The 13,956-nt window shown below is 38.7% G+C and overlaps 1 long non-coding RNA gene across 1 annotated transcript in view; it reads right to left on the minus strand.

The window, feature by feature from the left end:
* LOC123815125 overlaps positions 1–13,956 on the minus strand; it is a 72,160-nt gene that overhangs the window by 24,663 nt on the left and 33,541 nt on the right. The gene's annotated exons all lie outside the window — the stretch shown is intronic.

Consider the following 13,956-nt stretch of genomic DNA (forward strand, 5'->3'; position numbering starts at 1 on the left):
TCAGAACAATTTCTCTTCCTTATGCAGAGCTGTGAGAACAAAAGAACCACAATAAAAATAGCTGGATCCAATGGTGGCTCTTGTATAGAAAGAAGAAAGCCTTGACCTTCTCACAAAGCCCTGAAAGTCTACTGGGCTTTATAAAAACTAACGCATTTTGAGGTTCCTCAGAAGCATTGTTTGGCAACTTTTCAACTTTCCTTTCCTCTTGCCCTGCATTTCACTCTTCATTATTGGATGGTCCCATTTAGTACCATGAAAGGAAATTGAGATATTGAGATTTTTGAAACATAGCTTAGGTTAAAATACCTCATCTACTTTTATTTATTTATTTTATACTTTTTAAAATTAAAAAAATGTTTAAGACATTTGCAACCTCAGACAACTAGTATGTGGCCACTCACATCACCAGATTCCTGCCGCTCCTGCTGCCAGGGTTTGCTTCCATCACAATGCACTGTGGGCTGATCTCCTCTTACCCAGGTCGGCAGTCTCTGGCAGAACCCTCAGGAAAAGCCTGGTACTACAGGCAACTCATCATCTGATTCTTCCCCCAATCCTTTAAGAGGCAATATAGTGTTTCTGACCCTCCTGATGGGGCCACATACACCTGAGTCAAAGGCACAGGCAGAGAGGCCTGCTGGATGGACATTTCATTCCTGAAACATAACACTCACAGCCATTCAGTCTTCAGTATCTGCTGTTCTGTGTTTTGTTAAAAGCAAGCTTGAAGAATTAAGAATGTTCTATGCTCAGGGGGCATACCCCTCCTTTTAGGAGGAGGAAGAGGAGACCCCCATGTGGGGACTGTGAAGCAAGAGTGTTGACAAGAAGTCATGCGGAGCAGCCCTTAGGGTGTCTGACCCTGTTCCCAAGCAACCATGGTCTGAGGGAAAAAGGCTTTGTGAAGAAGCCCACACCATGACCCATGACCCAAAGGCCAGCAGACTCTTTCCCAAAATTCTTCCAGGAATTGGTCTGAGTAAGACTCTGGGAATGACTCCAGGAAATCAGAAACCCCAAAATATCATTCTGATGCTGCCTGCTGCCACTCCCTCCTCTGTGAGACACTAGTGACAAGGATGATGAACCTGACAAGTTAGTGGGAGAAGCTGGAAGGATGTTGATAAACACCAGGTGCTACCCAAATGTAGTAGAAGAGCATGTGTCTGACCATGGTCCTGTCAGTCATGTAAAGCCAACTCCTAGTTATTTCCCTTCCATGAGACAAAGGAAGAAACAGTGGGTGAGTCCCCTAGAAATAAACCCCACTGTCAGCTTCAGCAGTTCATCCTAGTCCTGCCTGCCGTGGAACTGTGGGCTTCACTGACCTGCCAATACTTACTCATATTGCCTCTGTGAGGAAAGCAGGTGACAGCAGCTTTTGAAGGAAGGAAATCTGAGAGGGGGGAAGAGACAAGCCCAAGGTCAGAGAGCAAAAGCAGAATAGGGAACTGAGCCATCTTCTTCAGGTCTCAGAACCTGGTGTCCAGATTAGCCTTCAATCCAAGAAGCTTTATAATTTCTTTTCACTTGAATCTTTGTATTTAAGCATTTCACCTTCTCTACCAGCAAGGATATTAAATGTAGAAGGAAAATAATGTAATTTTGTAAAGGTAAGAGGAAAGGCTAGCATTATTCAGAGTCATGCAAATGTAAGATATCATAACCACCGTATCATCATCATCATCACTAGACCCTCAGGGTACTAAAGGATGCAAAGTTAAAAGCATCCACCAAAGCCTCTTAGAAATAACATATGAGGATATCTGGGACATCTACTCAACTCCAGCAGAGGCCTGGATGCCTGAGGTGCTAAATGAAGGGCAATTCTGTTTAGCATCAGAAGGGGCAGAGGCCAGGGTCTGATTCCTATCACCCTCTTCCATGTAGTAAACACCTGCCAAGAGCAAGGGAAAGTCTCTGAGGAAAGTGAAGGAGAGGGAAAAGGGAGGATGCTATTGCCATTGCAGAGGCTTGATGCCCAGGTTCAACACCTGATCTTGACTACAACCACACAGGCAAGGGAACCTGAATAGACAGAAAGCAACTCATACCTGTTACTGTATAGGATCCTTATGCCATCACTGCCTTGTCCTACAGGGAGACAATGTGGCATCTTCATGGAAACTCAGAGAAACAGTTTCAGAATAACCCCGCCTTTGCTTCTGGTATGTACAATTCTTCCCCTAGCAGAGACCCCGCCTTCCTGTCTTTTCCCTGGATGGAGGAGTAAGAACTGGGTTCAACTTGTTACCCAATGGCAAGTGGGCATTTTTCAGTTTATGCTATATCAGTTAGTCACCACTTCCAAGAACAATGACTACAACCTAACAAAATGATATAAGGTAGAAAATGAGCAAGGGAAAAAAAATCCCTGTGTCATAACACAGACCACTGTCCAAAGCCAGCATGGCTTGGATTAAGCTATAGCCTTCACCCACTAGAGACCCTTTTAATGGTTGTTTGATATGTTAGTGGCTCAGAGACTTGGGCTATGGAGAGTCTCAGGAAAGGGCATAGAACAGACCACCTCTGCACCCCCACAAAGAATGAAGAAGAGTCACTTGGTTGGCTAGAACTGCTGACAGGATTCACTTTTCATCCTTCCAAGCTGAGGAGTAGGGAATGGGGGCAAAAAATAATTTCTTCCATGTTGACTTCGCTGAACAAAGAGGGGAAGAGAGATGAGATGTAATAACAAAACTCTGGGCCAAGACAAGGTGAAACCCTTGATCGAAAGTGCCAGCAAGTTCATAAAACAAGGAATGATTTGAAAAGCAATCACCCCTTTTTCCATCTCCAAGGCAGAATGTCTATCATAGTTGCAGAGAGAGAGCAGTGACAATACTTGTCAGTTAGACTTGCTTCACCATTCTGGCATTTAGGTAGAAAGAGCAAGGAAACTGCAAGTTGGCATTCAATATGTCCAGAGGAATATTCCATCATAAAAAACAGTGGTCCAGAGCCCATAATTATGGGCTATTTGTGCACAGAGACAAGAGGCCTTGGTCAGTCTCCAGTGTGTGGAACTTAAAGGTTACTGTACCTCAGTGGATCACGAAGTACCTAACAAACATCATTGCCTCACTATATCATTTATGTAAGGTACTACTAATGGCTCCATTTTACTTCAAGGGCATTACTGAACTACAGGATGGCCTGGCTGAGAAGGAATGCCCACTCCCAGTTCTAATTCCCAGTGTCCAGAACCTTCCACCTGAACTCCATATGCTATTCTGGTGCAATGCAGAGATATCTACCAAACAAATATCAATACATAATCCAAAGTCCACTATTTTCAAGGACTAGAGGACAGTTCAAAGGAAGGAAATATCACATAAAGATCAGACAACAAAAGGAAAACACAAAGGAACTTTGCCTCTGGCATCCTAAGAAACTTAATCATGGGAAGAGTCCACATTCATATCAGAACCTGGTCTGATGCTATCTGGACCCCAGGTAAAAGATGGATACCATCGACAGGTGCTGTTTTCTCCCTTTCTTTGAGTTTTTCCAAAAGAAACAAGGACAGACAGACTCTTTACTGCAACTTCACTGTTTTTCCTAACACCCTCTCTTCCCTCCAGTTCTCACTGAGGCAGCTCCCCATACCACTGGTAGGCTTGAATAAATGAAGCTCCTGGTAGTACCAGTTCCACAATGGGCACAAATATTTTGCTAAGAATGCGAGAGGCATACCTGAGTCAACGCAAACCACGAGACTATCAGTAAACAGCCAAACACTCTAACCAATTGCTCTATAGATACTTGCAGCTCTTCTCTTTAAACTGTATGTACAAGTTTATCTTATTTTTTGTAGGATTTTGCAAACATTTGTGCTTTCTATTTGGCTGTGTGACATTGGATTTGAGGTCTTTTTACTAGAGTTTATACTAGGACAATAACAATATGTGAAATTAAAGTCAAGATTTTTTTAAAGATTTTTACTTTATTATTTTTTTTTTAGAGAGGGAAGGGAGGGAGATAGAGAGAGAGAGAAACATCAATGTGCAGTTGTTGGGGGCTGTGGCCTGCAACCCAGGCATCTGCCCTGGCTGGGAATCGAACGTGCGACACTTTGGTTCACAGTCCACGCTCAATCCACTGAGCTATGCCAGCCAGGGCTGAAGTCAAGATTTTATGCTTCAGCCTTTTAGTATTATTGTAAGAGTTTTCTTAATATTTAAAAGCATTTTATAATCTATACTTGCTTTTTAAGCATGAATATTTCTCTACTATGTTTATCAACAAACTATATGTCAAAATTACTTTTATTACATTTTTTCTGTAGAATTAAAATGATCAAACTCAAGGCATATGCTGTTTTTGATGAAGCAATTGGGAAGTAGAATATTGACTATGCCTCATTTAATATAGTTTATTAACTACTTAATAAGGTCAATAATTATTTTTAGCATAAGAATCTCTTTTTAAAGAAAAATATATTGTTTTGTACATGATAGTCATATACTTTAACATTCATTGATTCATAAAATTGAGAATGACAAAAATGACATTATTCAATTCATTCAACAAAATAATTTGTATTTATTGATCACAAAAGTATAATTTTGCAACCTAATATGCAAGTAGTATTATTCATTCATTTCACAAATAATGTTTGTGGTACTCAAGTATTCAACTTCTGTAAACATGATGAACATTTTCTTTGCCCATCCTGTAGAGGATCCACCCCATGTATGACTCAGATATATTACTGTAGACATAGACACAGTAAGAATGTGGTGAACTACTAAGTTAAGAAGAAGTAAGTGATTAAAAATGAAACTACCATATAACCAAGCAATCCCACTTCTGGGTATATATTTGAAAGAGTTTAAATCTGTATCCTGAAAAGATACATACCTGCACTCCTGTGTTCATTGCAGCATTCTTCACAATGGTGAAGTTATACAAGCAACCAAATGTTCTTTGGTGGGTGAATGGATAATGAAAATGTGGTGTGTGTGTGTGTTCACCCACACACGTAATGTAAATACATCTAAATAAAATGTTATTTAGACTTAAAAAAGAAGGAAATACTGCCATTTGTGCCAACATGGATAAACCTGTTGCTAAGGGCATTATGCTAAATAAAATAAGCCAGACAGAGAAAGACAAATACTTACATGTGGAATCCTTTTTTTAAGCTAATTTCATAGAAACATGGAATAGAATAGGGGTTGCTAGGGGCTGGGGGAAGAGGGAAATCAGATTATGTAGGTCAAAGCGTACAAACGTTCACTCATAAGAAGAATAAATTCTCAGGATCTAATGTATAACATGGTGACTATAATTAATATTATAGTGTTGTATGCTTGAAAGTTGCTGAGAGTAAATCTTAATCATTCTCAACACACACACACACACACACACACACACACACACACACAGAGTTTATAATGGCTAAGTTAAACACCTTGATCTCGGCATTCATTCCACTACATATGCATTTCAAGTCATCATGCTGTACACTTTAAATATATACAATTATGTTTTTCATTTCTTCGTTAGTTAAGTTTTTTAAAAAGGGGAAAAAACAAATGACCTTAACACCACTCTTGATTCAGAAATCAGAAAGAAAAATGGCTGAGGCCTCCAAGAGTCAGGCGGAAGGAGGAACAGGAACCCTTTATATTCTTGTTTTCAAACCCATGCAAGTTACACAATGCTCCTAATAGCCTCACAGCACACATACTTCCAATTTCCAGGAGTAGTAGTAATAACTAATTACTTATTCAAAAGAAATGCAAACCCATAAGATTCTGTCTCCTTCTTTACATTCTTAAATGTCAAGTAGCAGGTGGTTTTCAATTCAAGAGACAAACTGTGTCTACTTGGGTAGATGCTAATGGTACAGCAACCACATTTAGACTTTCCCTTGGCTGAGCAAAGGCTTTTATATCTCCTAACTTTTTAAAGCACAGCTAGAGAGTATTGGAAAGCAGTCCCTAAAACAGGCTTTCAAAAGCATAAGAAGGCCAGAATCACTTTTATATCTTTTTAACAGTAAAATCAAAGTGACAGATTTTTCTAGAAAGTTGAAAAAATAGTAACTTCATTTTTGAAAATGAAGAAACACAAAAAATGAATTCAATGTGTGTATCAGAAATGGATCCTGGAATAGGAAAAAAATAGTATAAAGGATATTATCGATGTGATTAGATAAATTTGGATAAAACCTGTTGATTGGATATTATTTTTTTATCAATAAAGTTCCCTGTATTTGATAATGTACTGTTGTTACTGAAGTGAATGACTTTCTTCTTAGGAAATGCACACTAAAGATTTAGAGGCAAATGGGTATAGCTTCTGTAACTTGTTCTCAGTGCAGAAAAAAACATGTGTGTGAGTGTGTGTACATGTGGAAGGAGGAAGGGAGGATGGTAAAGCAAATGTAACAAAATATCACTGATTGCTAAATCTAAATGAAGGGTATATAGTATCTCTTTGTACTAGCTACTTTCTTTAAGTTTGTAATTATATAAAAATTACAAAATAAAAATAAGAATACCTCTACTTTACAAAAGAATAACTCAAACATCTTCAGAATTATATATTCACCTATTACTTAGCTGTTCCAATCGTCAGGAGTAGCAATTATTATCTCCAAACTTAAATATTATATATATAGATAGATATAGATATATAATGATATATATGGAAGTTCATATATATATATAATGAACTCCGCAACTGAGGAGGCACATGACCTGAGCAACTCTTACTATTGTTCATAACAAATCACCTTAAAATTTAGTGTTTAAAAACAACAATTAATGTATTATCTCTCATGGTTTCTACAGACAGGAGTTCAGGATGGGCTCACCTGCGTATTTCTGGACTGAGGTCCATAGAACAGCAACAGCCTGGAGCAGCTGGGGGCTGTAGAGAGTGCTCTCTCTTAAAGTAGTTTCAAGGACTTTCCATATGACCTCTCCACTTGGGCTAGACTGCACTTCCTCACAACGAGTGGCCTCAAAGCAGTTGGACTGTTTACATGGTGTCAGGATTCTAAGAAACTATAGTAAGAGAACTGAGTGGAAGCTATGTCACCTTTTAAAAAGCCTCAGAAATCTACAGCATTCACTCTACTGATAGAGTCACAAGCCCACCCAGATTAAAGAAAGGAAACACAGACCCCACCTTTTGATGGCAAGAGTATCTAACTCACATTGTGAGAAAAACATGTGGGATGAGAGCTCATATGGCTACTGTACTTTGAAAACTATAATTTGTCACATCTTCCTAATGTACATTTTTAAAACCGGGTGAGTACAGTTGAGCTATTGGGTTTCGCATAGAAGCAACCTCAGAAATCTAAGACATATTCCTAGTCATTGAAGTCCCAAGATTTACAGAAAGACAGAGTTATCAGTCTCAATACCATAGAATACCTAAACCACTGCTTTTTGATTGGCTTTGTTTCTACACTTCTAAATTTCTAGTCCAAATATAAGGATCTTTCTGTTTAAAAAGTATCAGTGCATTGTCCAAATTACTACAGATACCCTTGAATCACATAAGCTTTTCTGTTATAGTTGTAGAAGAACATATGGATGGCCAGTGACTTAATCAAGAGTCCCCTTGAAAATGGAGCCTGAGGCAGGGGTGTGGGTATAGGTAGTTTCCTGAGAGGTTCTCTCAGATATCACCAGTGAGGGAAACAGAGAATGTACCAGGGATAGGGAGATACTCAATCCAACTACCCGTTATGGAGTTGCCACAGCTGTGGAAAACTGAGATTTATTGTAAATTAAGATCAATAGAGAGAAGTGATGCTCCATCATGTTTGTTCTTTCCCCATTAGGTAAGGGTTTAGTAGAGTGGGTGTAGAATACCCCACACTTCCACAGTAGTCCAAAAAAGGCCTGAGCATAAATCAAAAGACAAAAACAAATGCCATGATCTTAATGTCAGCAGCTGCATCACAAGTGCTTCTGAAAGGGCGTAAGGTAGGGCTCAGAGGCATCTAGAATGCTTAATAATGCAAAACAACCCATTCCATACTCAACAATAAAAGGCTGTGTTCCTCTGTGTCAGGATGTAGTTATAAAACATTAACAATTGTAGTCAAAATATTAACAACTGTGGTACACTGAGAGCCTATTGCTAAATGTTCAGGAATTTTATGAGCTAGTTAAACAAAACCATTATTAAAAATTAAATTACAAAACAAATTATGTAAATTACATTAAAAACAAAATTAATAAGCACTCATAATTCATGACTCTAATTAATTTACATATACTCTTGAGATTATTTATGTCATTTATATCTATATGGCAAAAATATTACATAATGGTGCACTATGGCCCATCTCTTCCCAACTCTCAGTTCAATGGTCACACTGGTAACTTGAAATCAGTCTTGGTAGGAGAACTAACACCATTTCATTCCTGCTACTTCCTGTTAACTCCTATCTCTTCCCCTACCCTCATTCCAGCATGTTTACATTCATTGCCTGAAGGAAAGCAAGCTATGATAAACGGAGAGAAATAACAACTGTGTTCTAGGATTTTAAGTTTTAAATCATTGGGCTGGGGGGTGGACAGAGGGAAGTTCTTGTGTGCAGATATTTTGAAAGAAGACAAGACTTGCAAAAGCAAAGTTTACCAGCTTACCCACCTTTTAAACAAAATAAAGAATTTGACCTGAAGGACAAGCATGAGGGTAGCCGTATAAGAGAGGAAAGGCATGAGACCTTAGGCTCAACTCCTTGGGGCAAGATTAAAAAAAATAGAAGAAGGATAGATTTAGAGAAATAAAGTAATGGAGGGATTAGACCTCCTCTGGTAAAATCCTTGGTGGTCAGCAAGATCCCAGGATGGAAATGGAAGCAGATTGTGTCTATGTATCCAGCATGCCACAGGTAGAAGACAGAGGGCCTCATCTGGGATCTTGCAAACAGAACCTTAGGACTTACAACAACCATTTGTAAGACCAAAGACTGAGAACCTGGACATCAAAATGATGGCACAAAATCAATACAATGGCACAGATATCAGCATGATGGAGGGCTTCACGTCCCTGGTCCCACAACACTAAAGCTGTGACACAATGAAAACTCTAGAGCTGACATCCCTGACAAAGCATATGGAATCCCTGAATTAACTAAAATCAAATTAATGCTTGATTGTTGCATAGGGTCTCATAAAAAAAGCTAACCAGTGTTCCAGTAAATAAAAACAACCAACTTTCTTGCACACTTTAATCTATGACCTTGGATTGGTACCCACTATACCTTGAGTGGATGGGAAACCAAGTTTTGAAAATGTAACTATTTTCAGGGTTCTTTTTGAGTTTATTGTACTATTTCCCACATCAGGCACAAAGATTATGCCCATTGCTGTCAAAATCAGATTTTTAATAGGCTGTATTGATTCATTTAGAGATTATTACAGTGAGGGTCCCTAAATGCTTCAGGAACTTTTAAGGTACAACCCTTTGAAACATGAATGGGTGTTATTTACTTTCTCATATCTTGTCTACCATCTGGGAAACATTCCTTTGCCAGGGTAATGTCTATCCCAGGAACTAACATACCTGAAGAAACCCGTACTTTACTCTCTCTTTTTAACTATTTGCAGACTATTATTTTTAAAAATATTAATTGCTCTTCTTGTGATAGAGGATTTTATTTCCCTACCCCTGTTTGACATCTGTCTTGTCCATATACCTTGCTCTAACCAATATATATATATTTTTTTCTATGTTTAATCTTTACTTTTCCTTTTTTGACTAGCAATGTTCTTGATTTTAGGAAACTGATTGCAAAATAACTTCAAATCTACACCTTTTCCTTTGTAATAAACTTTGTAGCAACTTCCTTCAAGGGTGGAATCCTTCATCCCTAGAACCTAAGCTGGCCTATGGCATGATTTAGCCAATCAAATGTGGTAGCAGCAATAATGGGAAAGTTCAAAATCTAATTTGCTAAATCTAAGTCACTATTTGGGAACCCTGATACTATCATGCGAACAGCCTGGATTAGCCTTTTGAAGAATGAGAATGAAGAATTAATAAGAATGAAGGATGAGAATGAAGAATAAGTGGACCATGAATGAGTTCTCCCAACTGAGATCATTCCAGACCAGCCTTTTGCAAGTCACCCACAAAATATAAGAGTGAGCTAAGCTGAGATCAATTCACTCTAACCAAGATCAGCAGAACAGGTACATAACCTCAGGAGAAAAAGTAAATGTTTATTCCTAAATACTGCTGAAGTTTTATGGTGGTTTGATATTTCAGCAAAAGTATGGCAAGAGCTATTCATTACCCAGATTGAGGATTCTTAGTCAGCCTGCACCTCAGGGTGCAGAAGTTGCGGAAGAGGCTACAACAAGCATATAAAAGGCATGGAGTATTAATAAGAAAGAAACCTAGATTTGCCAAGTACTTTAATAATAACAGGCACTAATATTCCTTGAGCACGTATAAGGTGCCAGGCCCCGTTCTAGATGCTTACATGTGTTCTACATCACTATTCACCATTGCACAGATGAGAAAAGAGACACTATGGTCCTAAGGCTGTCCAACTTGCAGATGAGGAAGCAGCCTGGCTCTAGCACGGAAGTCCTAATCACCACACTATGCCGGCTCTTAAAATCTGTATCATTTAATCCAGTGCTTCTCAATCATGCCTGCATAGGAGTCAAATGGAGGGCTTGTTAAACAGATCCGAGGACCTCATCCCTAGAACTTTGGATATGTGAGATACGATCAAGACTCTGCATTTCTAGCAAGCACCCAGGTTTTTCAGATATTGCTAGTCCAAGCACCATACTTTAAGGAGAGGTCATTTTATCCTCAAAGAATTCCCCTGAGGAAGATGCAATCACCTCCCTATTTTCAAGGGAGGCTCAAAAGTTGCATTATCTGGTAGGTCTCAATCAATGGATTTTGAATAAAGCCATGGCTTGACTTACACAAGATCACATAAGTTAATGGTACTGCAAGGATTTAAATTTACACTGGATTATTTATAGGATAAATTTTACAATGATTTTACAGTTTGCTTTTCGTGAATGTACCTCTCACATACTAGACCAGCAGGCCAACCAGGGAGCCAAAGTTCATGCATTCTCCATTCCCCACAAGATCTAGAAAAGCTTCCTGAATTTAAAGAGAACCCAGGAATTATTTGTTAAATTGAACTGAAGTTAGAATACAGTGCCCTCTCTCCACTTTCCCTGGATTTAAGATTTCAGTAATTAGATTAAAAAGTACTTGCTTATTCTTGGTCCTTTCTCTCATCTATCACAATTTAGTTTGTTTGCTACAGTTTGTTCTTGTGTATATTTAACTGACAGCCGTTATTGTTTTCATTTAAGCTAACCCTGGAGGCCAGAGAAAATGAATAGTGTTTCTTGTTCATTCCTGTTTAACTTGAACAATATACTAATGTGATCAATATCTAGTTCAACTTTCATTGTTAGTAGTGATAAAATATTGCTGTCCAATTATATGTTTCCTCAAAGTAAGTGAAAGCATTTAATAATGCTTTGTTTTGATCACCCTCATATGTGAAAAGTAGGTAGATATTTTGGAAAATTAAAAAAAATCAATGTATGTTTTGTAGGAGGAAATGGAGCCCTAACATTCAGAAGCTTTGATTTCATACAACTTTAGGGCTTTTGCATCATTTGGAAACTCTTCTAAATAATGAGTTTACAAAAAATGTAGTAATTCTATTTTGTATATTCTATATACAAAACTGACCCCCCAATCTTCCTTGATTCTCATCACTTGACCTAACTTCCCCTCTGGATACCCCTACTTGTATCCATGGTAACATCATTCTGCCAAGAAAAAGGGCTCAGAAATTAGTGTGCCCTCACTTCACTTCCATTTCCCTCACCTTACATCTTATCAACTGCCCTGTGCACAAGCTGTACCGTCCCTGTACTGATGTTGTTCCTGAGCTCCCAGATCTGCTGTCACTTTTACCAGTTCTGTGTCCATCTCCCAGCTGTGCCCACTCGGCTTCCAGTGAGCTTTGTACCTGAGGCCTTCTTCAGACAGCTGTGTAATGCTATTGAAACTCTTTACCCCCAATGCTTAGGAGTCTTTATCACCTTGGGGTGGCCAATTATCTAATGAGTGATCATGCAGAAATCTAAAAGCCCAGTTCCCTTGCCTTCAAACAAAACAAACTCTATGGTGATTTTATGATCCAGCTCCTTGTGAGATCAGGCTGAGGCTGGGACTTGCCCTGAAGGCTCACCCTTGCTTAGTATCTTCTCCTTCCCAGTCCTGCTTCCATACACACCCTTACTGGTTTCTCCTGGGAACAATTCCTCTGTAAATTACTTACCTAGAGAACCTGACCTAAGACAGATTCACATGAGTGCCCACCTTTCTATTACCAAAAGTTACTGCCTTAGTCTACTACCTACTGTGTAACTACGTCTTATGGCCATATGGGCTTGTGATTCTTCCCATTTACCTACCTACCTGATCACATCACTTGATCAAAATTTAGCAGTTGTTCCTCATTTGCTGGAGAATTAAGGACAAACTCCTTGGCCTGAAATTTAAAGCCTGCCACCATGACTCTAATCTACCAATCATTAAACCTTGCAAATAAATTCCTAATATTGTAAGGAACATGGTTTTGAAACCCCTCCTCCCTACACTCCCAGCTCCCTCCTTTGTTCAAAGCTCTTCCTTCTATATAAATTGTCCTCCCATTTTATCCAAGGAACAAAACCCTTTTTGTCAACCAAGTCCATCCAAGTGCCTTTTCTATTATGAATATTTTATTGATCCTCCTTTCCATTATTTCCTACAGCTGCTATAATAAATTATCACAAACTTAATGGCTTAAAACATCATATATTTACTGCCTCACAGTTCTGTGGTTTAGAAATCCAGGCAGACTTATCTATGTCCTTTAGTGAGGATTCATGAGAATGATTTCAAGGTGTTGACCAGATGGGCTCTTATCTGGAAGCTATTGGAAAATAAAAATTACATTTAAAAAATCTACTTTAAAGTGCCTTTGGGTTGTTGGCAGAGTTCAATTCTTCGTGGCTGTATTACTAAAGTCCCCAACCACCTCTACTGCCAAAGCCGGTCCATCTAGAGTTTTCATTCTCTTTCACTTCCCTTCTGTGGCATCTCCTCAGCCTTTGACAGTTCTCCATTTTTAAAGAATCATGCAATTACACTGAGATCACCCAGATAATCCAGGACAATCTCCTCACCTCAAGGTCCATAATCTTAACCACATCTGCAAGATCCCTTTGCTGTGTAACATAACATATTCATAGGTTACATGGTTTAGAATATGGACATATTGGGGGCAAACCTCCCTACCAGACCCCCCAAATAAAAATGGTCCTTTCCTATTCTGAAATCCAATAGCCCTTCACATCTCCCTTATAGTAATTTCCCTCACATACAAATTAGTAATAGAGACCTTATTTTTTAAAATTTTATTTTAATCATTGTTCAAGTACAGTTTTCTCCCTTTTACTCCCAATCCAGCCCACCCTCGCAACCCTCCCCACTTCCCTCCCATTACCACCCTCCCCCTAGTTTTTGTCCATGTGTTCTTTAAATTTGTTCTTCAAATATTAATTGACCATAGAGACTTGGGTTTATTTCTGGGCTCTCTGTTCTGTTCCATTGGTCCATGTGCCTGTTTTTATGCCAGTACCAGGCTGTTTTGATTACAGTGGCCTTGTAGTATAGTTTAGTGTCAGGTGTTGTGATCCCTCCTACTTTACTCTTCTTTCTCAAAATTGCAGTAGCTATTCAGGGTTGTTTATGATTCCATATAAATTTTTGAAGTGTTTGTTCTATGTCTGTGAAATATGCCATTGGTACTTTAATAGGAATTGCATTGAATGTGTAAATTGCTTTGGGTAGTATGGACATTTTGATGATATTAATTCTTCCAATCCATAAACACGGAATATGTTTCCATTTGTTTGTGTCTTCCTTGAT

This window comes from Phyllostomus hastatus, unplaced genomic scaffold (genome assembly GCF_019186645.2).
Source record: "Phyllostomus hastatus isolate PE091 unplaced genomic scaffold, TTU_PhHast_1.1 phas_contig_17, whole genome shotgun sequence".
Lineage (NCBI taxonomy): Eukaryota > Metazoa > Chordata > Mammalia > Chiroptera > Phyllostomidae > Phyllostomus > Phyllostomus hastatus.